The sequence below is a fragment of the Rhinolophus sinicus genome, linkage group LG02, assembly GCF_036562045.2.
Source record: "Rhinolophus sinicus isolate RSC01 linkage group LG02, ASM3656204v1, whole genome shotgun sequence".
Taxonomy (NCBI): domain Eukaryota; kingdom Metazoa; phylum Chordata; class Mammalia; order Chiroptera; family Rhinolophidae; genus Rhinolophus; species Rhinolophus sinicus.
The window spans coordinates 121,352,902-121,379,235 of NC_133752.1; positions in this window are offsets into that span (position 1 = coordinate 121,352,902).

A 26,334-nucleotide genomic window follows, 5' to 3' on the forward strand; every position below is an offset into this window, starting at 1 on the left:
CAGAACCAGGAACCTTAACTGAATTCAATCCTAGAAATTACTACACCTAAGTAGGTGTAGTAATTTCACCTACCCATATCACACACTAGGGATTTTGAAACACTTCTCCGTCAACAATAGTAATATTTTTTAAGATTCCGTGAACCACTTAAACTTATTAAAAATGTAAATTTAAGCATACTCTTTTAGCCAAAGATTAACTCTTAGAGGAAAATATCAACAGAAAACCCTATTTGATAAATAACTACTTCGTAATATATAGTGAATAAAGTCACATAAACCAAAGTAAGGAATCTCTTTCAAAAGTAATTTTGAAATATATTAGCAGGTGAAATATTTTCATTTCAAGTACAGAGAGTTAACATTATATTCCCTTTGTACAACATTCAGTGCTCATTTGATCTGACTGATGATTCAGAAGCAGATGATAAGCCTAGGTTCTGTTTATTGTTCTCTGAAAATTTCACATTACTCTGTGATGCTCTGGAAACAAAACAATTATTATTCATCTCCCACAGGGAAAGTCAAGCAGTATATAAAGTTGTAGCCAGTCAGCGCCGTTTCTACAGAAGTGTTTTATAAGGAGCAGAGATTCCTTGCAATTTTGTCAAGGAAAGAAAAATAATTACAATGCATTCAGCTTCAAAATCTTTGAAATCTGTCCCACTTGTAAATCTGGTGAACCTCAAAATCACATTTTAAAGCAGTGGGAATTCAGAGAAAGTCTGGCATTGTGCTAAAAATAACGACAGAAAGATTCTTTGTGTTGGCTTTGCCTTTTCAGAAATAGATAAGACATAACTTAGTATTTACAAAGAGCTGTATCACAAAGACTAAGAAATTAGACCAAATTTAAGGTTATAGAAAAATGGATTTTTCTACTTTTCCATTAAAATCCTCAAATTTGGCTTACTGATACAATTTCCATTACTTCTTTGAGGAAATTTTATATAGAAATATACATAGACAGAACACTGTCTTGATATTATTATAAACTCATAGTTATATTTGTGATAATGTCATACATTTTCATGATAAATAATTAGCCCTTTATGGGAAAACAAACACTGCAATTGTCCATTTCCCAATTTATCGATTGGACCGAATTTCACTGAATCAGTTACACTAAAGCTATTGCACACTTACTTACTTCATGTTTAAATCTATGTAATGAATGAGTTGTTGTTTTTTTGCCTATTCTTTTATTTTTTTTCCATTATGTTTATTGGTGTGACATTGGTTAGTAAAATTATATAGGTTTCAAGTGTACAGTTCTACAATACCTATCTGTATATTGTATTGTGTATTCAACACCCAAAATCAGTTCTCCTACCATCACCATATATTTGACCCTCTTTACCCTCTTTCACAACCCACCCTCCCTCCTTAGCCTCTGGTAACCACTAATTGTTGTCTGTCTATGAGTTATTGTTTGTTTGTCTTGTTCATTTGTTGCTTTCAGTTTTATATCCCACATAGGAGCGATGTCATGTGGTTCTCGAATTTTTCTGACTTATTTTGATTAGCATGATAATTTCAAGATCTATACATCTTGCAAATGGCAGTATTTCATTTTTTTCTCATGGCTAAGTAAAGCGTTGTATATATGTTCCACATCTTCTTTATTCAATCACCTATTGAAGGGCACTTTGGTTGTTTCTATAACTTGGCTACTGTGAACAATGCTGTAATGAACATAGAGGTACATATATCTTTATGGATAAATGTTTTCATATTTTTGGGTAGATACACAGAGAAGGGATTGCTGGGTCCTGTGGTAATTATAGCCTTAATTTTTTGAAATACCTCCATACTTTTTTCTATAGTGACTGTACCAATTTACATTTCCACAAGCAGTGTATGAAGGTTCCTTTTGCTCCACAGCCTAACACTTGTTATTATTTGTCTTGTTGATGATAGCAGGCATGAGGTAATATCTCATTGTAGTTGTCATTTGCATTTCCCTAATAGCCAGTGAAGTTGAACATTTTTTCATTTTATTGAACATTATTTTTCATTTTATTGAACATTTTTTCGCATATCTGTTGCTATTTGTATGTCTTCTTGGGAGAAGTGTCTGTTCAGGTCCTCTGCCCATTTTTTAATTGGATTGTTTATTTTTTATTGTTGAGTTATATGAGTTCTTTATATATTTTGGATTAGCTCTTTATCAGAGGTGTTGTTCACAAATATCTTCTTCCAGTCATCTGGTTACCTCTTTGTTTTGTTGTTGGTTTCCTTTGCTGAGCAGAAGCTTTTAGTTTGATATAGTCCCATTCATTTATTTTTGCTTTTATTTCCCTTTCTTTGAGGTCAAATTCATAAAATCCTTTCTGAGCCCAAGGGCCATTAGTTTAGTACCTATGCTTTCTTCCATGCAGTTTATTGTTTTACGTCTTATGTTTAGGTTTTTGATCCATTTTGAGTTAATTTTAGTATATGGTGACAGTAGTCTAGTTTCATTCTTTTGCACGTGGCTTTCCAATTATCCCAGCACCATTTATTGAAGTGGTTTTCTTTTCTCCATTGTATGTTTTTGGCTCCTTTGTTGAAAATTATCTGTCTATATTTATGTGGGTTTATTTCTGGGTTCTCAATTCTATTCCATTGTCTGTATGTCTGTTTTTCTGTGAATACCATGCTGTTTTGATTATTGCTGCTTTGTAGTATATTGAAGTCAGGGAGTGTGATACCTTCAGCCTTGTTTTTTCTTAAGATTGCTTTGGCTATTTGGGGTCTTTTGTGGTTCCACACAATTCTGATGACTTTTTGTTCTTCTTGAAAAAATGCCATTGAGAGTTTGATGGGGATTCCATTAAATCTGTATATTGTAATATGACCATTTTAACTATGCTGATTCTTCCAATATATGGACCTGGAATATCTTTCCATTTCTTTGTGTCTTCTTCAATTTCTTTTAATAACGTTTTGTAGTTTTCAGTGTATAGGTCCTTCACATCCTTTCATAAGTTTATTCCTTAGTATTTTATTCTTTCTGTTGCAATTTCAAAAGGAATTTATTTTTTCATTTCTTTTTCTCAAATTTTATTGTTAGTATATAGGAGCACAATGGATTTTTCTACATTGATTTTGTATCCTGATTTTGTCCAACTTTACTGTGTTTGTTTGTTGTTTCTAATAGTTTTTTGGTGGAGTCTTTAGCATTTTCTATATAAAGAATCATGTCATCTGTAAAAAGTGATAATTTAATTTTTTTTGTTCCCAATTTAGATGCCTTTTATTTCTTTCTCTTGCTGGATTGCTTTGGCTTGGACTTCCAATATTATGTTGAAAGACAGTGGTGAAATGGGGCATCACTGTCTTTTTCCTGATTTTAGAGGAAAAGCTTTTAGTTTTTTACCATTAAGTATGATATTAGCAGAAGGTTTGTCATATGTAGCCTTTATTATGTTCAGGTACTATCCTTCTATACTCATTTTATTAAGTGTTTTAATCTTACATGGATGTTGTATCTTGTCAAATATTTTTTCTTCATCTATTGATATAATCATATATTTTTATCTTTTATTTTGTTTATGTGGTGTATCATATTGATCAAATTGCATATGTTGAATAATCCTTGTGCCCTAGGATGAACCCAACTTGGTTGTGATGTATAATCTTTTTAATGCATTGTTGTGTTCAATTTGCTAGAATTTTGTTTAGGATTTTTTCATCTATATCCATCAGAGATATTGGTCTATAATTTTCTTTTTTAATGTTATCCTCACCAGGTTTTGGTATCAGGGTAATGTTGGCTTCATAAAATGAGTTAGGGAGTATTATCTCTTCTTCTGTTTTTTGGAAGAGTTTGAGCAGGACAGGTATTAAATCATCTATGAATGTTTGGTAGAATTCACTAGAGAAGCTGGCTGTTCCTGGACTTTTGCTTTTAGGGAGATTTTGGATAATTGTTTTGATTTCCTTACTGTTGATCAGTCTGTTTTCATTTTCCAGTTCTTTGTGATTTAGTCTAGGAAGGTACTACATTTCTAAGAACTTATCCATTTTGTCTAGGTTATTGAATTTGGTTATATATCTTTCATAGTATTCTCATATGATCTTTTGGTAACCATAGTAACCTTTCCTCTTTCATTTCTGATTTTGTTTGTGTATGTGTTATTTTTTGTTTTGTTTTTTTTTTTTGTCTTTTTCCTTACTGAGTCTAGTGAATGGTTTGTACATTTTATTCATCTTTTCAAAGTACCAAGTCTTTGTTGCATTAATTTTTCTATTATCACTTTTTCATTATTTCATTTAATTCTGCTCAAGTTTCATTATTTCCTTTCTTCTGCTGACTTTGAATTTCACTTTTGCTTCTTTTTTCTATTTCTTTAAGATGTAATGTTATTTGGGATTTTTCTTGTTTCTTGAGATAGGCCTGTGATAATGTAAATTTCCCTCTTAATACTGCTTTTGCCACATCCCAATAATTTTGATAAGACATATTATCATTCTCATTTGTTTTTGTGTTTCTTTGAATTTCCTTTATTTCGTCTTTGACTCAGTTGCTCTTTAGTAGCATGTTGTTTAGTTTCCACATAATTGTGGTTTCTCCCACTTTCTTTTTGCAGTTGATATCCAATTTCAAAGTACTGTGCTCAGACAATATGCTTGGTATGATTTTAATCTTCCTAAGTTTGGTGACGCTAGTTTTGTGTCCCAACACATGATCTATACTTGAGAATGTTCCATGTGCACTAGAAAGAAGGTATTATCAAATGTTCTGGGGTAAAAAGCTCTGTGAATGTCAGTTATGTCCATTTGGTCTATGTGTCATTAAGGCTGATATTTTCTGTTTGGATGATTTATCCCTAGCTATCAATGATGTATTTTGGTCCCCTATTATAATTATGTTTTTGTCAGCTTCTCCCTTTAGTTCTGTATGTAGAACTCATTGAGTTCTACATTGATGCTCCCTGATTGAGAGCAGATATATTGATAAGTTTTATGTCCTTTTGCTGTATTGTACACTTTATCATTATTAAATGTCCATCTTTGTCTCTTGTTACCTTTTTTATCCTGAAGTCTGTTTCATAAGATATAAGTATGATTACACTGACTTTGCTTTGGATATTGTTTGCTTGGAGTATGGTTTTCCACCCTTTCACTTAGAGTTTGTATTTGTCCTGGTAGCTGAGATGTATCTCTTAGGGGAAGCATATGGTTGGGTTTTGTTTTTTGATCCAATCAACAATTCTGTGCCTTTTTATTGGTGAGTTCAGTTCATTTACATTTAGGGTGGTTATTAACATATGAGTATTTCCTATAGCCATTTTATCTTTTGTTTTCTCATAGCACAGTGTCTCCATTGTTTCTTTGCCTTTATGATTTTGTCTGTTATTTTATTTTGGTGGTATTCTATGATTTTTTCTCTCTCTGTTTTCTCTTATTTTATGTTATGTGTCTCAGTTCTGAATTTTTTTTTAAGTGATTATCACTAAATTTATGTTAAAGAAAGTTTCGTATATTGTATAATGTTTTTTCTTCAGTGTGCATTTTATTTCTATTCCCCTTTGCAAATTCCCCTTTCCTCCCCTCCTTTTAATGTTTTTGTTGTCATAAATCATCTCTGTTTATGCTGTGACTTCATTTCTGATTTCCAGTAGCAAATTGTCTTCTACTTCTCTTTTTCCCTTGTTTATGTTTTTAACTTCTATATCCTTTATGTTATGTTTAAGTGTATAGAGCCCAACTTGTGTAGGAGTTGCCATTTCTCGCTTTGTCTGTTTGTTAGTAATCTTGATCATATTTTTGTATCCTTTTTGTTTTTTTGTTTCAGGTCAAATGCCTCTTCAGTATTTCCTGTAATTCAAGCCTTGTGGTAGAAAATTCCCTCAGCTTTTGTATATCTGGTAAGATCATTATTCTTCCTTCATATCTAGGATAGCTTTACAGGATACGTTATTCTTGGCTTGTAATTTCTCTCTTTCAATAGATTGAAAATTTGATTCCACTCCCTCCTGGCTTGTAGAGTTTCTACTAGAAACGCTGAATATAATCTAATGGGCTGTCTCCCCCCCCACACCCCGGTTGCCTTGAGAATTCTTTCTTTCTCATTAATTTTTGACAGCTGCAACATAATATGCCTTGGAGAAGGCCTGTTAGGATTGAGATAATTAGGTGCTCTGTTTGGTGTTCTTGGAATCGGGATCTAGTTCTTTCCACAGGTTTGGGAAGTTCTGTTCCACTATTTGTTTGAATAGACTCTCTTTTTCCTTTTCCATCTCTTCTCCTTCTGGTATACCTATTATTCCTATATTGCTCTTTCTGATGGTATTAAGTAGCTCTTGTAGGGTTCTTTCATTTCCTTTAACTCTCATAACTCTCTCTCCTTTTATCTATGTCATTTCCAGATTTTATCTTCAATATCACTAATTCTTTCCACCATCTGGTCATCTTTATTTCCTAAGCTGGCCATTTCCTTCTTCCTCACCTTTATTAAGTTCTTTAGCTTCAGAATTTCTATGTTCTTTTTTGTTTGTTTGTTTGTTTGTTTTGTGTTTTTTATTTCAATCTCTTTGGTAAAATAGTCATACTGTTCACTGACTTTATTTCTGATTTTACTACACTGCCTGTCTGAGTTTTCTTACATCTCATTGAATTTTTTCAGAATTCAGTCTTGAATTCTCTGTCATTTAAGTCATATATTTCCATGTCTTTGAGTTTATTTTCCAGAGATTTTTCATTTTCTTTCTGAGCTGCCTTATTACATTGGTTAGTCATGGCAATTAATGGATTATTTCTCTTCCTGGACATCTCTAGGAGTGAATTCTGTAGTAGGTTGATAGTAAGTGGTCTTTCTTTGGCTTTCCAGTAGGTAGCCCTGCAGTGTTTTATTTTCTCTTGTGCTGTTTTGGCTTCTTGTGCAGTGGGTGATTTCCTGGGGAGGTGGGCATCTCCTCTGTGACCAGGTCACCTCAGTCTCAGGGCACCCTCCCTGTGGGAGAATGTGGCGGATGATGGGTTTCTGAGCCTCTGAAATCCCACTGCAGCCCCTGCAGCCAGATGCAGAGCTATGCACCTCAGCAGCCCTAGGTGCCCTGCTCTGATAAGCCATGAAATGTGGGACTGCGGTGGGCTAGTAGAGGTGGCTGGTGTGTTTGTGGCTTTGCTCTCTTTCAAATAATTGCAAGTGTCATACTATAGCTGTCTTGCCCTTGTAGTTCCTCCCTGTCACTGAACTTAGTCATACTTGTGTCTGCCACTCAGGAACTATCTCTCCAATCCTCAGGGCTGTAGGTAATTCTGCTCTTCAATCCAACACTGCTACCATTATTTTCTGGGATCTGCTGCTAACACTATGAGGGTGTAGGGGAGGCAAACTCTGGGTGGAGGAAGACAGCCAGGCGCAGTGGCTTTGTTTTCTCCCTGGCAGTGAAGACTGTTAGACCAAGTTTTTGTAATTCTGTATTTGGTCTTTGCCCCAAGGTCTCTGCCTCATGGCTGGGTTCAACTGTATTATATGTTAATACCTCAGGCAGAATTGCTAGGGCCACAGAGAGTGCACCTGCACTCTCAATCCTCCCTTCATTTCTCCTGGGACCTTAATGAGCTCTGCTCTGCATCCGTGGCCCCTGTCTCTGTACTTCTCCCTTCTCTCCTCCCTTCTTCATCTCAATTCACCCACCTTCAGATGTTTCAATGCATAGATCTCTCAAATGTATTTGTGTGTTGTGTAAGGAATCCTTTGTTGAATTATAGCTGTTCAATTTATTATGACTTCAGGAGGAGATATGAAGAAACACCCCTCACATTGCCATATTTCTGACTTCAGTTCTCTTGAATGAGTTTTCTACTTTATTAAAGAATATTGTGAAAAGTATCATTAAACTCATTCAACTTATTTTCATTCAATTTATTTTTCTTCTTGTATTCCTACATGGCAGAGAACATCTATTAATTTAGCACTTTTTATTTATAACAAAATCTTAAGTGAATTATTTTATAGTGTCATTAGAACATTTTAATTTTCTAATGATGCCAATTTTAACAGTCTCATCTGCTTTTGTGATACCTAGTTTTAGGTAAGATTCTTTGAATGTGTAGCTTAATGGAACTAATAGAATAAATTATGTGTTTTGTTAAGAAATGCAGCAACATGTAAAAAAAAACATGACTATAGATGGATCATTCATGATAAAGTCCCATTATCATGCCACAAAAAAACCCAATATACTTTTATTGTATTTTTTATTTTTTCAATTACATTTGACATTCAGTTTGTATGAATTTCAGGTGTACAACATAGTGGTTTCACATTTATGTAATTTAAGAAGTAATCCCCTTGATAAGTCTAGTACCCACCTGGTACCATGCAGTTATTACAATATTATTGATTATATTCCCTATGCTGTACCTTAAATTCCCATGACAATTTTGTAACTGCCAATTTGTACTTCTTAATCCCCTGTTTCCCCAAAAATAAGACCTAGCCCGACAATCAGCTCTAATGCATCTTTTGGAGCAAAAATTATTATATTATATTATATTATATTATATTATATTATATTATATTATATTATATTATATTATATTATATTATACTTGGTCTTATAGTAAAATAAAACCAGGTCTTATGTTAAATTTTGCTCCAAAATATGCATTAGACCTGATTGTCCAGTGAGGTCTTATTTTCGGGGAAACACAGTCCCTTCATCTTTTTCATCCAGTCACCTAACCCTCATCCCAGACTCATAGAGAACAAACTGACAATTCCCAATATATTTCAAAAATAGGAATAGTTGACCACATTTTCTGATTACAGTGCAGTAAACCTATACATCTAAAGAAAAATAAAACATTATCTGACTCATTTATAAATTGTATTTTCTTCTAATGTTAGTATATGTGCTGCCAAATTATAAATTTATAAATTATATTAAAACAAAACACAAAGCTGTCTCTTTTGGAACTTGGAGGTGATAGGGGAAGTTCACTCACAAATTGCAAAAATTTAAAAATGATGGCAATTGGAGCCTGACTTATAAATATGTATGGAACAGCTAAATAGGCCTCAGAGGAAAACAAAACAAAACAAAACATTATAAACTTCATATTTATGTCCATTGAGAAAAAAAATGAAGAATAATAACTCAGACATTTAAGACATCATGATAGGAAAGAAACAATAAAATTAATGACAAGAAAGCATAATGAAGAAAATGGCCAATACTAAAGCAAAACCTAATGATTTAGACAAATGCAAAGGAGAACCAAGAAAGAATGCTTCCTTGCCCTTCTTCACTATGAAGTTGTTTGAAGAGATGATGTCAGCTGCATCATCTTGCAAACATAGGAGGAAGATGTGAAGAGCAGTGAGTCTGGCAGAGCAGAAAGATAAGGCTCTAGTTTCTTCATTCACTGAATTCACATTTATTGAATAGTTCCTCTGCTATAGACATAATTCAAAGCATTGGGGATGCGTGGTGGGGAGCTATAAAAATTCCTGTTCTCATGGCATTTACATTCCAGTGATATCAGGGAAGCTCAACCAACCAAGACATTCTTAATAAAGCAATTTTTATAGCATATGGAAAAAATATAGCAGAGCATTGGGAAAGCTGTAGATGGCAGTGGATTGCCAGGGTAAGTCTTATTGGGAAGGTGATTCTTTAAGGAGACTTGAAGGAGGTGTTACACATACAAAGCCCTCAGGGGAGAATTTACTATGAAGGTAGCAATAGATCACATGGTCATGTTTTTGTTAATATTTGAGTAATTAGACTTTTTAGCTTCTGTTGGATAAGGTGACTGTCTTTTAACTTCAAATTCCCATTTATTATGCTTCTGTTTTTGTAGGGTAGTGTGTAAGTGCCACAGGCATTTTGGAAAAACTAGATAAAAATAAGTTGAACTGGGGATACATTTAATATGATTACATATGATATGAATGTGATGAACTATATGTCAGTCACTTACATTTAGGCTATTAAGGCTAGTCATCCCAACATAGGAGTGACTTCCAAAAGTAATTCTATTGGCCACAGAACTGATACTACAGGAGCTGTGACCTGAAGGTGAAGGGCCAGAGACCATAGACTGTTAGGAATTACGGTGCCTGTAATATCATGTTGTTGCTCTAGAGTTTAGAGTTCATGATGTGGTATTTTTTTTTATCTTTTTAAGAATTATAATTTGTAGTGATTTCCTTTTATTCTAATAAATATTTATTTTTACCTTATTTTATAGGAATAATTTTGCATTGATTTTCTTAAAAAGAATCCTAACTATATTTATTGACACAAAACTTAAAATTGCTCTTAAAAAGTACCAAGTAGGTGTATGCCTGGTGTTTCTGTGACAATAGGAAGGTTACAAAATTGTGTTACAAAAGCCTGGTTGGAGAGCAACGAACATAGGGGAGGAGCATAGTTAAGAGCTTAATTCGTAGTGGTAAAATAGGGGCCAAACCATGTAGAAATATACTGAAAGACACATATAATTTCTTGGTATCTAGTAGCCACATAAAAAAGAAAAGTAAAACCAAATTAATTTAGTAATATATTTTATTTAGCCCAATATACGCATAACATTAACGTCTAAACATGTAATCAAGATACATGTTAATGAGGTGTTTTGCATTTTTTTTTTTTTTGGTCATATTAGGTTTTTTAAATCCAGAGTGTATTTTATACTTAAAAACATACCTTCATTTGGACCAGGCACATACCAAGTAATCAATCACTACATATGTGTGGCTAATAACCACTGAAATGGACAACACAGAATTAGAACATTGTAACTTTTAATGAAATCAGCAGAGTGGAGAATTGTCATCAGACAAGTGACATGATCTGATTTACAGTATGAAAGGATCACCCTACACTTAAGAATATACTATAGAGATATAAAGTTTGAAGTAGAGAGACAAATTAGGAAGCTATTGCAGTAATTCTGCAGGAGACAATGTTGCTTTGGATCAAGATGGTAATAATAGATTTAGTAAATTTAGTCCAATGCTGTATGTATTTCAAAAGTTAAGACATCAGAATTGCTGATGAATAAAATGAGAGAAAGAAGTGGAAACAGTTATGACAGCTGGATAAAAGATAATGCCATTTACTGACATAGAGAAGATTAAAATAAAAGCTGGTTTGAGAGGTTGGTATGTTGATGGGGTTTTTTGTCTGTTTTTGTTTGTTTGTTTTTGGTGATATTGTTGAGACAGTAAATCAACCAAACTTAACTATCTGAAATTATAAATGACTTCATTTGTAAATTATTTTGAGTTGTTTCTATTATTTATAGATGAAAGTTGAATGCTTCTGTGGCCAACTAGCAGGTTGACTGGTACCTGGATTGTCTAGAATGACCTTAGCTGAAATGATTGTTTGATTCATTTGATCTTTCCCTCCTCCTTTCCATCCCTGGGCTTGTTCTCATACTCGATTCAGAGTTTTAAGAGGGTAAATGGAAGTGTGCAAACTCTAAACTAGCACAGCATCACTTTCACACTAGCACACGAACATATTTCATTGGCTAAACCAAACCACAAGACCAGCGCAGAGTCAGTGTGGGATAGAACGATATCATTACAGGGCAAACGTTCGGTATGGTCAAATATTAGTACATTAGTGCAAACAACCAGTCACTAATATAAAACTGATTTGTCACTTAAGTTCCCTCATTTTCCACTAGTCACCTATATGTACCTTTTAAAAAACACATTTTGAAACGATCATTTTAAAAATTATATATATATATATATATATATATATATATATATATATATATATATATTCAATAATGCTTTATTTTCTGGAGTCTCTACAATGAACTTACAGTGACCACTTGACAAATTTTCTTTACAGTATTTATTTCCTTTATATTTTTCTCCAAGATACAGTTGCATGAAAACTTCCAAATTCCCCTATTTTTTATGTTTGATGAAAATAGAAGTTTAGTTATGTTTTTGTCTGCTTCTTCTTAAAATATGTTCTTTCTTCTTTTACAAATAACTCTGCTGCTAAAATATCAGACATAATCATCTAACAAAGCCCACCACCAGAGAGGTAATTTGCATTTTTAAGTTTAAATAATTATTATAACCTAATAAACATTTCTTTGAAAACTACTATATGACCTTGATTGAAAAGAACAGTAGGAGTACTCAGTAGAACCATATATTGATGTTCAACCCTTCAAAACAGACATGGTGTTTTCTTTCATTACCTAGTTTATATTCTCATCATTGTTTTCCAATATAATTTTTCTCTATAATTTTATACCATATAATGCCACCTGTTTAAAAAGAAAAGTAAAATAGTACTTAAGGATCTTGAAATATTAGGTTGGTGTGAAAGTAATTGTAGTTTAAAAGATTAAAAATAATTGCAAAAAGTTGCAATTACTTTTGCACCAACATAATATAATCAGTATTAAAACTGTCTACTTAATAAAATGATCCAATATAATACATATTTATAATATAGTCTTCTAGAGCTGCGACATCACATTGTTGGGAAACTTTTCTACTCAGATATACTTTTATCCAAAGTATCCTGTCCCTTTAAAACTAGATTGCTCATTTGATGATTATTATACACATGCTACTGGAGCCTCAGAAACACATTTTCTCACATATAAGGAGAGATAATCCTAAAATAAAGTTTCTTACAGATAAGGACTAATAATCCTAAAGTAAAATTTTTTTTATTATTACCCAGAACATTGGAACTGAGCACAAAATCACACAAATTATCAGTGAACTTGGAGTCCTCCGATCTTCTTGCTCAATGGAATGATTTTTGCTTAGTGTCTTTACAGTGTATTTTAGAATTAAGGGAATCTCATGAATGAATAATTTCCATGTTGAAAAATCTCCAATATGGAGATGTAGTAATTTTTATATTTTCTTGATGAAATACAATTTTGTAAACTTTCCTAGAATAAATACAGACAAAAAACATGAAGCTTTCTGGTAGGTTGCCTTTTGATTTTGTTGATGATTTCCTTTTCTGTGCAGGAGCTTCTTAGTTTGTTATAGTCCCATTTATTTATTTTGTTTTTGTTTCCTTTGCTGTTGTAGTCAAATGCACACAAAAAATCACTAAAACCTATGCAAATGGAAAAAACAGTCTGCAAATCATACATCTCATAAACAGTTAATATCCAAAATATATAACAAACTCAACAATAGTAAAACAAACAACCCAGTTTAACAAAAATAGACAAAGGATATGAATAGAAATTTTTCAAAAAATGACATGCAGATGGCCAACAGGCACAGAAAAACATGTTCAACATCACTAATTATTAGGGAAATGAATATAAAATCCACAATGAGATATCACCTCACACAAATTAGAATGGCTATTATCAAAAAGAGAAGAAACAACAAGTGTTGGAGAGAATGTGAAGAAGAAGGAACACTTGTATACCGTTGGTGCAGCCACTATGGAATGCAGTATGGAGGTTCCTCAAAAATTTAAAAATAGAATTACCATAGGATCTAGCAATTACACACCTGGGTATTTATCCAAAGTATACAAAGACACTAATTCCAAAATTCATATGCTCCCCTACATTCATAGAAGCATTATTTACAATAGCCAAAATATGAATGGATAAAATATCTATCTATCTTTCTATATCTATCTATCTATCTATCTATCTATCTATCTATCTATCTATCTATCATCTATCTATCTAATCCTTCCATTTATGAAAACATGGATGGACTTTGAGTGTATTATAATACGTGAAATAAGACAGATGGAGAAAGACAAATACCATATAACTTATTCAAAAACAAAAACAATCTCATAAATGCAGACAGCAGATTAATGGTTACCAGAAGGGAAAAAGGTAGGGGGAAGTAAAAATGGGTAAAGGGGGTCAATTATATGGTGACAAATGGAAACTAGACTTTCTGGTGGTAAGTACACTATAGTGCATGCAGATATCGAATTTTGATGTTGTATACCTGAAACTTATATAGTATTACAAACTGATGTTACCTCAATTAAAAAAGAAAAAAAAACAACTAAGCTTTCTTTTATCTTCAGCAGATATCATCACACTAAAACAGAGTTTAAACATTTTTCTAGATTTTATTTATTTATTTCTATTTTTTTATTCTGAGCTGATTTTTTATTTTTTTAAATTTTTATAAAAATATAGGTAACATACAATATCATATTAGTTTTAAGGATACACCATAGTTATTCAATATTGAATATTAACAATAAAGAAGTGATAACCATTATGAGTCCAACAATCATCTGATGCCGCAATATTAACTATCTTCCTTACGCTGTACATTACATCCCCATGAGTTATATGTTTTATACCTGGAAATTTGAACCCCTATTACCCTTCACCTTTTCCCCTCTTTTGAAAATTTTTCAATTGCATTACATATAATTGTTTCTTATAATCTTTTGTATTTCTGTGTTGTCAGTGGTTACTTGTCTTTCACTTCTGATTTTATTAATTTGGACCATCTCACTTTTTTTCTGTAAGAGACTGGTTAAAGGTTTATTATTATTATTATTATTATTATTATTATTATTATCTTTTCAAAGTTCCAGCTCTTGGTTTCATCGATATTTTGTGTGTTTGCTGTTCTTTTTCTAGTACTATTAGGTATAGGGTTATATTGTTTATTCGAGATTTTCCTTGTTTCTTCAGGTAGGCCTATACTGCTATGAACTTTCCCTCTTAGAACTACTTTTGCTGTGTCCCATAGATTTTGGGTCATTGTGTTTTCATTTTCATTTGTATCAAGGTATCTTTTGAGTTATTCCTTGATCTCATTGTTAACACATTCATTGTTTAGTAGCATGTTATTTAGCTCTCATATGTTTGTGTGTTTTTCAGTTGCTTTTGTTTGTTTGTGTATTTGTTTGTTTGTTTGTTTGTTTCTGATAATTGATTTCTTGTTTCATACCATTGTGGTCAGAGAAGGTGCTTGGTATGATTTCAATCTTCTTAAATTTTTGAGACTTGTTGTGTGGCCTAACATGTGGTCTATCTTAGAAAATGTTCCACGTGCACTTGAAAAGAATGTGTATTCTGCTACTTTGGGGTGAACTACTCTAAAATATCAATAAACTCCATTTGATCTAATGTGTCATTTAAAGCCACTGTTTTCTTGTTGATTTTCTGTCTGGTAGATTTGTTTTAAAGTCATTTTGTATGATACAAGGTATTGCTGCCCCAACTTTACTTTTTGTTTCCATTTGCATTAAATATCTTATTCCATCCATTTATTTTAAGTCTGTTTGTATCTTCTTATCTGAAGAGAGTCTCTTGTAGACAGCATATGTATGATGTTGTTTTCTTATCCATTCAGCTACCCTATGTCTTTTCACTGGAGCATTGAATCCATTTACATTTATAGTGATTATTGGTAGGTACGTAGTTAGTGTCATATTATTATTCATAATTATGTCCTTCCCCCACTTCTTCTTAAAGAAATCCCTTTTTCATTTCTTGTAATACTGGTTTGGTGGTGATGAACTCCTTTAGCTTTTTCTTGTCTGGGAAGCTCTTTATCTGTCCTTCAATTTTTAATGATAGCTTTCTTGGATAGAGTAATCTTAGTTTTAGTTTCAAGTTTTTCATCACTTTGAATATTTCCTGCCAATCTCTTCTGGACTGCAAAATTTCTGTTGAAAAACCAGCTGACAGTCTGAGGGAAACTCCCATGTAGGTAAATAGCTGTCTTTCTCTTGCTGCTGTTAAGATTGTCTCTTTGTTTTTAACCTTTGGCATTTTAATTATGACGTGTCTTGGTATGGGTTTCTTTGGGTTCATCTTTTTTGGGACTCTCTGCACTTCCTGAACTTGTATGTTTATTTCCTTCTCTAGGTTAGGGAAGTTTTTATTCATTATTTCTTCAAATTGGTTCTCAGTCCCTTGTTCTCTCTCTTCTCCTTCTGCTACCCCTATGATATGAATGTTGTTGCACTTCATGTTATCCCAGAGGTTCCTTGAACTATCCTCATTTTTTTTCTAATTATTTTTTTTTCTTTTCACTATTCTGCTACTTTGTATTCTAAATCACTGATTTCATCCTCTGCTTCATCTAGTCTGTTGATGATTCCTTTTAGTATATTTTTTATTTCAGTTATTGTATTTTTCATTTCTGACTGGTTATTTTATTTTATTTTTTTGGGGGGGCAGACTGGTTCTTTTTTTATGGGTTCTATGTCCCTTTTTATGCTTACTATCTCTTTGTTGAAATTCACACTAATTTCCTTGAGCATACTTATAACCAGTGTTTTGGACACTATATCTGGTAGATTGCTTGACCTATTTCTGGGTTTTTTCCTAGTCTTTCATTTGAGACATGTACCCCCCCCACACACACACACACACACTCATTTTGGCTGCCTCTCTGTGTTTGGTTCTGTGTATGTAGGTGGATCTGTTATATCTTCCAGTTTGGGCAGGATGACCTTATGTAGTAGGAGTCCTATAGGGCCCTGTGGTGCAGTCTCCTTGGTCACCTGAGCCAGATGCTCTAGGAGTGTCCTGTGTGTGGGTTGTGTGTGCCCTCCTGTTATAGTTGAGCCTTGATTGCTGCTGGCATGTCAATATGGCGTATTGACCCTCAGGCTTACTAGCTGTGAGTATTAGTCATGACTACAGCATATGAGCTATAGTGCAGGGGCTGACCCCACAGAGTGGGATTTGCCTCAGCAGTCTCTGATGCCTGCCAAGACCACCCTTTGGGTGTGTCAATTATGAGGGTAATTGGGTGGTGGTCTGTTTTGGTTTGAAGCTGGCCACTGAGTATACTGATTTGGGGGCCTCTTTCAAAGGGCTCCTTTTCAGGCTAAGATTAGCCCCTTCCTGTGACTTGTCCAGTGCCACCTTGTAGGATCTACAAAACGATCTGTGATTGGTCACTGCCTGCGTTGCACCTGGAGGTATGATAGAGAGTCCATACTGGGAATCAAGGCTAGCTGTCACCATCACCAAGCATGGGGCAGGTTAGCAAAAGGTCCAGGGCACCCTGAGGCCTGCTGCCTTCTATTAGTTGTCCATAAGGCTCAGCTGCTGAAATAGCCTTGAGAGGTATGGGAATTAAGTGAGACTGGGTCTCAGGGAGTCACCACCATGGGGTTAGTGGTGTTCAATGGGTTAAAGGAGATTCCGATTTTACACCAGTTCTGAGCCTTGGGGCACTCTGCAAAAGTATCAGAGTACACTGAGGCTGGTTGCCAGTCACCTGAGGTCCATGGACCCTAGAGAATTTTTTCAAGGAAAACTGCAGTGCAGGCCAACATCAGATGCCTGGCAGCCACGAAAAAGCCTCTAGCATTGCTCAAGTTGGGTGGAGTTGAGTCCCAGAGTGTCACCAGGGTAGAGTGAGTGGAGTTCACCAGACCAATGAAAATTCAGATTTGTCCATGTTGGGGAGTGGATCAACACAGAAAGATGGCACCCACCTGCCAGCTACATGGAGTAGGGCTCAACACAGGGACAATGGCAGTTTTCCCTCCAGTCCTGGCCCTGAGGTCTCACAACTCAGTCTCTTTCCATATGTCTCTGGCACCTCTTGAGCTGGACCCTCTCTGTTGGAGCCCAGGGTGAGTGCCTGGGAGTGAGAAGGTCTGTGTGTGGGCCCTTTAAGAGGTCACCTTGGTTTCTAGCTTCCTCTGTCTTACCCGGGCAGATGAAATCCCCACTGTCTTTCATAGCAAGATTTTGTGGGGGCTCATCTTCCCATCCCCAGTACTCTGGGGAGGCACACGTGATGCTAGGATCCCTCGCGCTTCAGGAGCGACCTCTGCAGCCAAGATATCCCTCCTGTTTCTTGAACGCCACATGTGGGTGTGGGGACAGCTCTGCATCTCCATTCCTTCTACCCATCTCAGGGTGGCTTCTTCTTTATATCCATAGTTATAGGACTTCTGTTCAACTAGTCTTCAGATGATCCTCTAGGTTGATTATTCTATAATTTAGTTGTAATTTTAATGTGGTCACAGGCAGAGCTGAGCACAACATTTATCTACTTTGTTATCTTGATCAGAACTGCTCTATTTTTCTTGATTTTAAATATTACTAGTTCATTTTAGACATTTTTTTTTTTTTTTAGCATAAATGAACCACTGAACTATTACATTGTTGTGGAAAACCCATAAAAATACAGACTCACACACCTAGACAAAAATAACCAATTTGTATGTATCAGTAATACTTCAGTGTAGTCAGGGGAAGAATGGAATAAACTTTTTTTCATATGTAAGAGGTAAGCACAAGAGAATGTCTATATTGTCTGTGGATTCTTCTATAATGAAACCATCTGTTACAAAGAACAAGAAGCTGAGAGTCAAAATGCCTAGCTTATTGTTAATATTCTAGTCATCCAGACTTTATTGCAAAAAGTATCTGGTCAAAGATTATAGTGGTCAAGTATCACTGATAATCTTGATATAAGGAATTTGATGGTTTCCACATATTTTTTCACTCATTTTAATCTCTGTTACTAAAATGTATAGTGTTATCCTGATAAGATGTTCTCCTGACTGCTGAATCTTACTAGTCAGTCATAGTATTTTTTCTTATAGAGTCCATAATGGTCTTAGAAAAAAAACTGTTGGTTTTCATGTTTGGATATCTATTTCTTCATGAGCTGGTGGAGGACAGGGGTTGGCGAATGAAGCAGTGAGACTAAGAGAATGATGTCCTTTGTCTATAGGATCCAATTTCAGATAAGTAATATTTAGAGAAATTCAGCATAGAATGTTGGTTCATTTCCAAAAGAGAGGCACTTATAATACAAATTCTCAGACTAAACAAAAGAGGGAAACAGCTGTGTATATTGGCTTACTTAGCTGTGCTTACCGTGGCATTTGTGTATCTGCCTATAACACCATTTAGTACAGTGTCTGACTATCTTGCCATGTTGTGAGTTTCTCAGTTATAGATAATCTCTCATTCTTCTTTGTATCACCATCAAAAAGGAGAGTGGTTAATCTGTAGTAGCCATTATGTTAAACTTTGTTGATGTTAATTAAATTAACTTGCCATGTTCTTATAAATTATTTATACTTTCTAAAATTCGCCATGGTAATTTTGAAAACTGATTTGGGGATTTTTCTCTTTTGGAATTACTTTGTGAAATATTTTGTTTTCCTAAATATGGGCTATTTTTATTTTACCCTTCATAGTTTCTGTGTGTTTTCATTTTATTTTTTTTAATAACAGGTATGAATGACTTTTGTAACTTCAATATAGGTTAAGAAGAATCTAGAAATAATTCCTATCACTTCATTGTCTTACTTAATATTTGTTTCTAAATAGCATTACACAGCATATATTTAGTGAGTGATGAATATGTGTAAGGCCCTATATTACATTAGGTACTTTGAAAAATACCTGAATAAATATAACATGCTATCTCTAGAAGAACCTCTGCAGACAGGACCTGGAACTCACCTGAAAGATGTTTGTGTGAGTGTGTGTGGAGCATGGTTACTGAATATGCAGTAGGTGGGAGAAAAGAAAGGCTGTACGGGCCTTTGTTACAATTTTTTGTATGGTAGAAAGTGTGACCCCCATCGTGAACTTCGGTTACACTTCTTACATTATTTGACATGTCTATGAAAAAAGTCTGATTTATAAAATAAAATAGAACAAAAAAAGTCCATCATTGTTTTTAGGCAAAAGGATTTAAGCTGGAGATCTGTAGATACTGCTTGTAAATATGTACCAATCTCAAGAAATGGCATATATCTTGGCATACTTTGCTTAAGAACAATACGTAATGCTCACAGCCTGCTTATCCAATCTGTCATCCATGAGAGGGAAATCCATTACATGTAGTCATCAGGATTATCAGGTTCCATGCAGAGGATTTTTTTTGATGCTTTCCCATAAAACCAAGAAATATAAAACAAAGCAGACTGGAAAAAAAGAAATGTGCTTAATTAGAACTAATGTAGTGGGCAGTCAAGACTGCGATTTAAAAAAAAAAAAGAAAAAAAAAAGTATTATTCTGGATGGACTATCAATGACAGCCTGAAATAAATAATAAAAAATAGGGAAGGCTGCCATGAACCACTAAGTGTTATAAGCACGGTTGAAATTGAGTAAACTACTTAAATAATCAAAAGACCTGACAAATTTGATGGTTTGGGGCTCAATAGCAATTAATAGCAGAAGAAAACAATTTTTTTTGGAGGGGGCATAATTAAAAGATGCCAAAAAGTAAGATTACCTAAATTTAATCTGGATATTTGATTCTGAAAATTTAGAAAAGGTGACAATAAAGAAGGGACAAATTAAGCTGATATGATAAACTGACTAAGAATCATTTCAGATTCAGGGAGTTAATTCTTTTACCATGCCTGGCTTTAAAGCTGGCTGCCTGTAAAATGGTGCACCAGTTTAAAGAGCACATCTGTGAAACTTTTGTGAGAGTATTGAATCAATCCCTGTCCTCTGTCCAGGAAGTTTATTTACTATGTTCATTGATATAGCTATTTCTTCAGACAAGTATCATATATTTGTGCCCGTAGTAGATCAATGTGAAGTTTTTCACTGTTTGTTTTAACCTGAAGAGAAAAATAATCCTTTTTTTCCTGACCTTGTCAAATATATTTTCTTTCATGTTAAATATCTAAAGGCACAGAATTGAAGCACAAAAAACTGAGAAGTTACCCCAAAATCCCATTCTATAATACATTGTTGTTTAATAGAAATAGGGATTTCCCTGAATCTGGAGACTTCTATAGTTTTACTTTTGCTTTTTTCCCTTTTGGTTTCTGTGCTAGTTCTAAAATTATATAGATAGATGACATAACTAGATATAGCTATGGATATAGATAATATACGTATAGATATACAATTTTACATATAGATATAGATAAAAGTAATTTTGATATTTAAAAGCATTTCTGTTAATGAATATTATTTTTTCATTTTATTTATTTTCTTTCAGTCTTTAACATTTAGAATGAAATAATTTTTAATTTTTATTACATAGAACAATGGGTCAATTGCATAATTATATATCATTCTATATTTTAGTATAAAAGTTAACATATTGTTGAATCACATTGTTCTTCAATTTTGTTTAATATTAAAATTGCAAAAGACCCTGAATAGCCAAAGCAATCCTAAGAAAAAAGAACAATGCTGGAGGTATCACACTCCCTGACTTTAGCTTGTACTATAGGGCAACAATAATCAAAACGTATGGTCTCGACAGAAAAACAGACACACAGACCAATGGAACAGAATTGAAAACCCAGAAATAAATGCACATAAATATGGACAGATAATTTTTGACAAAGAAGCCAAAAACATACAATGGAGAAAAAACAGCCTCAAGATCTTTTATTTTAATCACCTTTTACTCTGTAAGGTAATAAATATATTCACAAATTCTGGGGATTTGCATGGGGACTTTTTGGGAGGGCTTGTTATGTTGTCTAACACAGCTACTTACACAAGTTGTGATTAGTAACCAAATAGCTTCTAGGCTCAGATTTTGCAAAACTAATTTCAGACTAACTGTTGCCTTCACCTCATCTTATTAACAATATTTTGGGCCCTAACCTCTGATGAGTGGCCAGTAACCTAGGCAGTCTTGTACTATTAATTCTGTTTGTTCCTGGCTTCTTATCTTTTGGGGGTCATGACGGTTAAGCTGACACTGTTACAAAGCAGTGAATCTGCACAGAAATGTCACGATATGAACATAAGGCATAGTTATGTGTCTCTTCAATGTTGTAGCCCAAAGAGAATCCAGAGGAGACAAGAGACACCTCGGTGTCCCCGTGGTCAGTGGTTTATTAAGTGTGCCTCTGATCTTTCTCTGCCTAATCTCTCATAGCATGAATTTGATTCTATATCTCTGACCCTATTGATCACCATTGATGCAGAAATCCAAACACATTTGGCAGATTTCTATAAATAAACTGCCTGCAATGGCATAACATGGAAGGGACAATTATGAGTCTATGCTGGCCCTGAGAATTATATTTACCCACCATCACTTTAGTCTCAGAATATGTCCCAGCTGCCCTATAGATGCCACTGCACCTGACTCCTCCTTCGAGAGAAGCCCGTTACTGACAGTGGAGGACAGATGGCGAGAGCCTTTGATAGTCCGTTTCCAAGATATGTTCTGAATGAAAAGTAAAAAACCCTCTTTTTTCAGTTATTGTTGCTTTTCTAAAAAGTTTATGAATGCAGAGGAAACCCTGCAAATCTGCAAAGAGATACGAGCTCAATTCTTACAACGATCTGAAGTTCATATACCTTCTCAAAGAACAATTAAAAGGGGTCAAATTAATGAACAATTTCATGGGGTATGTCTATGCGAAGATAAAGGTGAGGATAACTAAAGTCTTTACAATATGGAAAAGGGGAGTTGTCATGAAAGAGTACAGGATGCTTTTGCAAATTTTACAAAAATATATGATCATAGGAAATATTGATAGAACCTTTCTCAGAAGGAATCTAGAGAAAATGAGGGATGGTGACATTTAAACTCCATTAATTTGACTAAAAATTTACCTCTGGATATTAATCTCTCATTACATGGAGTTAGCCCCTTGCTTGTTCAGTATATAGTGGAAATTAATAAATGTTTACCGAGTGCCCTCTATTATCTTCCTTACTTCCCTTTTACTAGAGAATCCATCCATTATACTAGCATTGCTCCATTGGCAGATGGTGATGTTCATTTATATTGTTACCAGCAGCAAAAGCAGACTCTTCTCTGCTCTGATCCCCCAAAATATTAAAGCCGAGATAATTGGCAGCTCCTCATCCAGAGAAATAAGCAAAATCTTGATTTTCTTAGGCACTAAGATAGCCAGTGTTCACTGACGCTGAAGCTAAATATCAGCATCCTTTCCCAAACAAATGCCTACAACGTACAATTTTGTGCTGATCTTAGAAGTACAGTTACTGACAAGGAAGCCTTTCAATTTCTGGGTTCCTGGGATGATTGATTCCTCTGCCCCTTCACTGTACTGCTCAAGAATCAGCCATCAATGAAGATCACATGAGGATTAATGGGACATTAACACTTGAATGTAAAATGTTTTGAAACAACTAACTGACTGTATATTCTTCATTACAGAGATGAAGAAACTATTATATCACCTACATTTTTAAAATTGATGTCCTGTATATTTTCATAAATTTTCCTATGATGAAGCATTTAGAAATTTTGAATAAAATACAACAAAGATAATTTTGAATATATAGCTGTGCTTGTGAGATAATAAAATCAATTATTAAGGGGGGAAAAGAAAAGAAACATGCTTCCTTTTTTAATTGGATGGGTTTCTGTGTTTAAACAGGCTTAGGTAACTTTAAAATTAAAAGCAGATGAGAAAGAAGTTGTACTCTTAGGGAGAGAGAATTTTTTCTCCCCTAATTTAAGAAAGGTAATTTAAGAAAATGATTTCTGGTTTCCTTTAGGCTTTACTTTATTCTCTTTTAGCCCTCTAGCTGTTAATCCCGGTCTTTAAATGTAGTATGTTTGCAATCATTCCTTGACTGTGGTCCTGTGATTATGTTGTCGAAGGGGAAGCTTCATTCCATTTCTAAGGCAGTGGGGAATAGAGGAAAGTATCTGCCTTAAGCAAGAAAGTGCTTTCTACTCAGTTCTTCACTTAAATGCCACAGAACCTTGCAGAAGCAAACAGCAGTGATAATAAAATCTGGTGCATATGATGTCTGAGAACATTGAGTTAGGAAATGGGGATATAATTAAACTCTCTATACCACTATTGGCTTATTTGAACAATGGGAATAAAACACAGTCTCCCCCCCCCCCCCAGCCATGGTTTCACTTTTCTCATTTTCAGTTACCACAGTCAACCAAGAACTGGAATATTATATGGAAAATTCTAGAAATAAATAATTCGTCAGTTTTAAATTGCACGCTGTTCTGGTAGAGTGATCAAATCTTGTGCAGTCCTGCTTTGACTTGCCCAGGATGCGAATCCTCCCTTTGTCCTGAATATCCATGCTGTACCCACTCCTGGGCCCTTAGTCACTCAATGGCCCTCTTGGTTATCAGGTCAACTATCACGGTTTCAATACGAGAAAGGTGAGTACAGTAGAATAAGATATTTTGAGAGAGAGAGATCACATTTACTGCCCAGTGTTACCTAACGATCACAATAGGATGTGAATATTTTGTTTTATGTGTGTTGTGTGTGTTTTTCCTTCCTACAATTCAGGTTTAGTGAAAGCTTTAGGTATTTCCTGTCATAAAAGTTTAGACAGTGTAACTGCCGATGTCATTTTCTTGCTTCAAAAGTCTTCTGTAAATTGGATATTAGCATGTTAACACTTTAAAATTGTGTGTGTGTGATTTCTTATGATTATCTGTCAATTGATTTAAATGAATTTGAATTATAAGTAGTAAGAGAAAGATTAGCATTGTTTTGTAATCCATCCTGCCACTCTGGGGGGGGGGGCATCAGTAATAAAAGAAAAAGAAAGAGCACATTGGGAAAATGTCAACCTCCCTTTGAATGTAGCAGACTTCCAATAGAAAAATAATGGAAAGTCATGACCTATGGAATACTTTAGGTAGGATACCTCTGGTCAGCATGTTTTGTGATGGTAAATAAACTTGGCCTTTAAACATTTATGGGGCATGATATATTAAGAAATGCTAGTACCAACCGTATAATTATCAGAGTGTAAAATGGATATATTTTACATTTAAATAGCTCCCTCTGAGGAAGTGATTTCTGCTTAGATTGCTTAGAAATTTCATCTGCGAAATCTGTAGCAGAGTGTGTCTTAGTGTGGCAAAGAAGAATTTGGGGAGCTGCACTAATAATCTCAGAATCCTTTATTGGATAAGGAAATTGTTGGTTAATGTGTGGGACTTTTTTTATTTTTATTAAATTTCTTGGGGTGACATTGGTTAGTAAAATTATATAGATTTCAGTGTACATTTCTATAATACATCATCTATATGTTGCATTTGTGTTCACCACTCAGAGTGAGTTCTCCTTCCATCACCATACATTAGATCCCCTTTTCCCTCTTCTAAACTCCCTCTCCCCTCTTACCCTCTGGTAATCAATAAACTCTTGTCTGTGGTCTATGAGGGTTTTGTTTTGTTTTGTTTTTGTCTTGTGCGTTTGTTGCTTCCAGTTTTATATCCCACATGGTATGAGTGAAGTCATATGGTTCTCGACTTTTTCTGTCTGACTTGTTTCACTTAGCATAATGATCTCAAGATCCATCCATGTTGTCACAAATGTCAGTATTTCATCTTTTCTTATGGCTGAGTAATATTCCATTATATACGTATATGTACCACTTGTCTTTTCCAATCATCTATCAAAGGATATTTTGGTTGTTTCCTTGTCTTAGTCACCGTGAATAATGCTGCAATGAACATAGGGGTACATTAATCTTTACAAATAAATGTTTTCATTTTTTTTGGTAGATACCCAGAAGAGAGATGCTGAGTCCTATGGTAATTCTATTCTTAAGGTTTTGAGGAATCTCCATACTGTTTTCCATAATGGCTGTACCAATTTACATTCCCACCAAGTAGTGTATGAGGGTTCCTGGGTTTTAATTGTTGTTATTTATTTATTCCATATTAAATTCTCCACCTTGCCTAATGCTAAATTTTCTTATTTTTTGACAATTTTCAACTCTAACCCAGCTATTTCACCATAAACAAGAAAAACGGTGTCTCATGAAATACATCTGTGTTTCTTTCTCTATAGATATGTGTATATTAATGTTCCATTCCTTCTCATCTCATCATTGTATATAATCATTCATTCAACAAAAATTTTGTTAAACATTGGGTTGGGAGTTGGAGTTATATTGGCAAATAATACAGAGTCTTTGCCTAACACTTGGGATTATAGTCTAGTGTCAAAGTAGATATTAATGCAATATAGTAATTCAAAAAGGATCTATAATTTGCTACCCTCTAACCTAGTGAAGAAAGTTAAGAACCTTTTTCTTAATGACATATCACGTATGGTAAGACTTGAATATCCGACAAAGAGGGAAGAGAACAGCATGAGTGAAGGCCCTGAAGACTTTTAAGGACTAAAAGAAGGTCACATGGCTGAAGCTGAGCCTATAATATGGTGATGAGGTGGAGAGCTATGTTAGGGTTAGGTATCGGAAGGCCATGCTGTCCATTATAAAGGAAGTTGGTCTTTTACGTAAGACAAATAAAACACCATGGAAGAGAGTGTGAATTGTTTAAATGAAACACCGTCATCTTCTTTTTCCAGATTCAAAACTTTATCTGGTTTTTTGTAGTCACTCTCTCCCCCTCTAAGAGCTTGTCCCATCAATCATGTTCTCTTTCACTCTTGTCTTCAAATCCTGCCTACCTCATCAACTCTTTCCCTTCCCAAA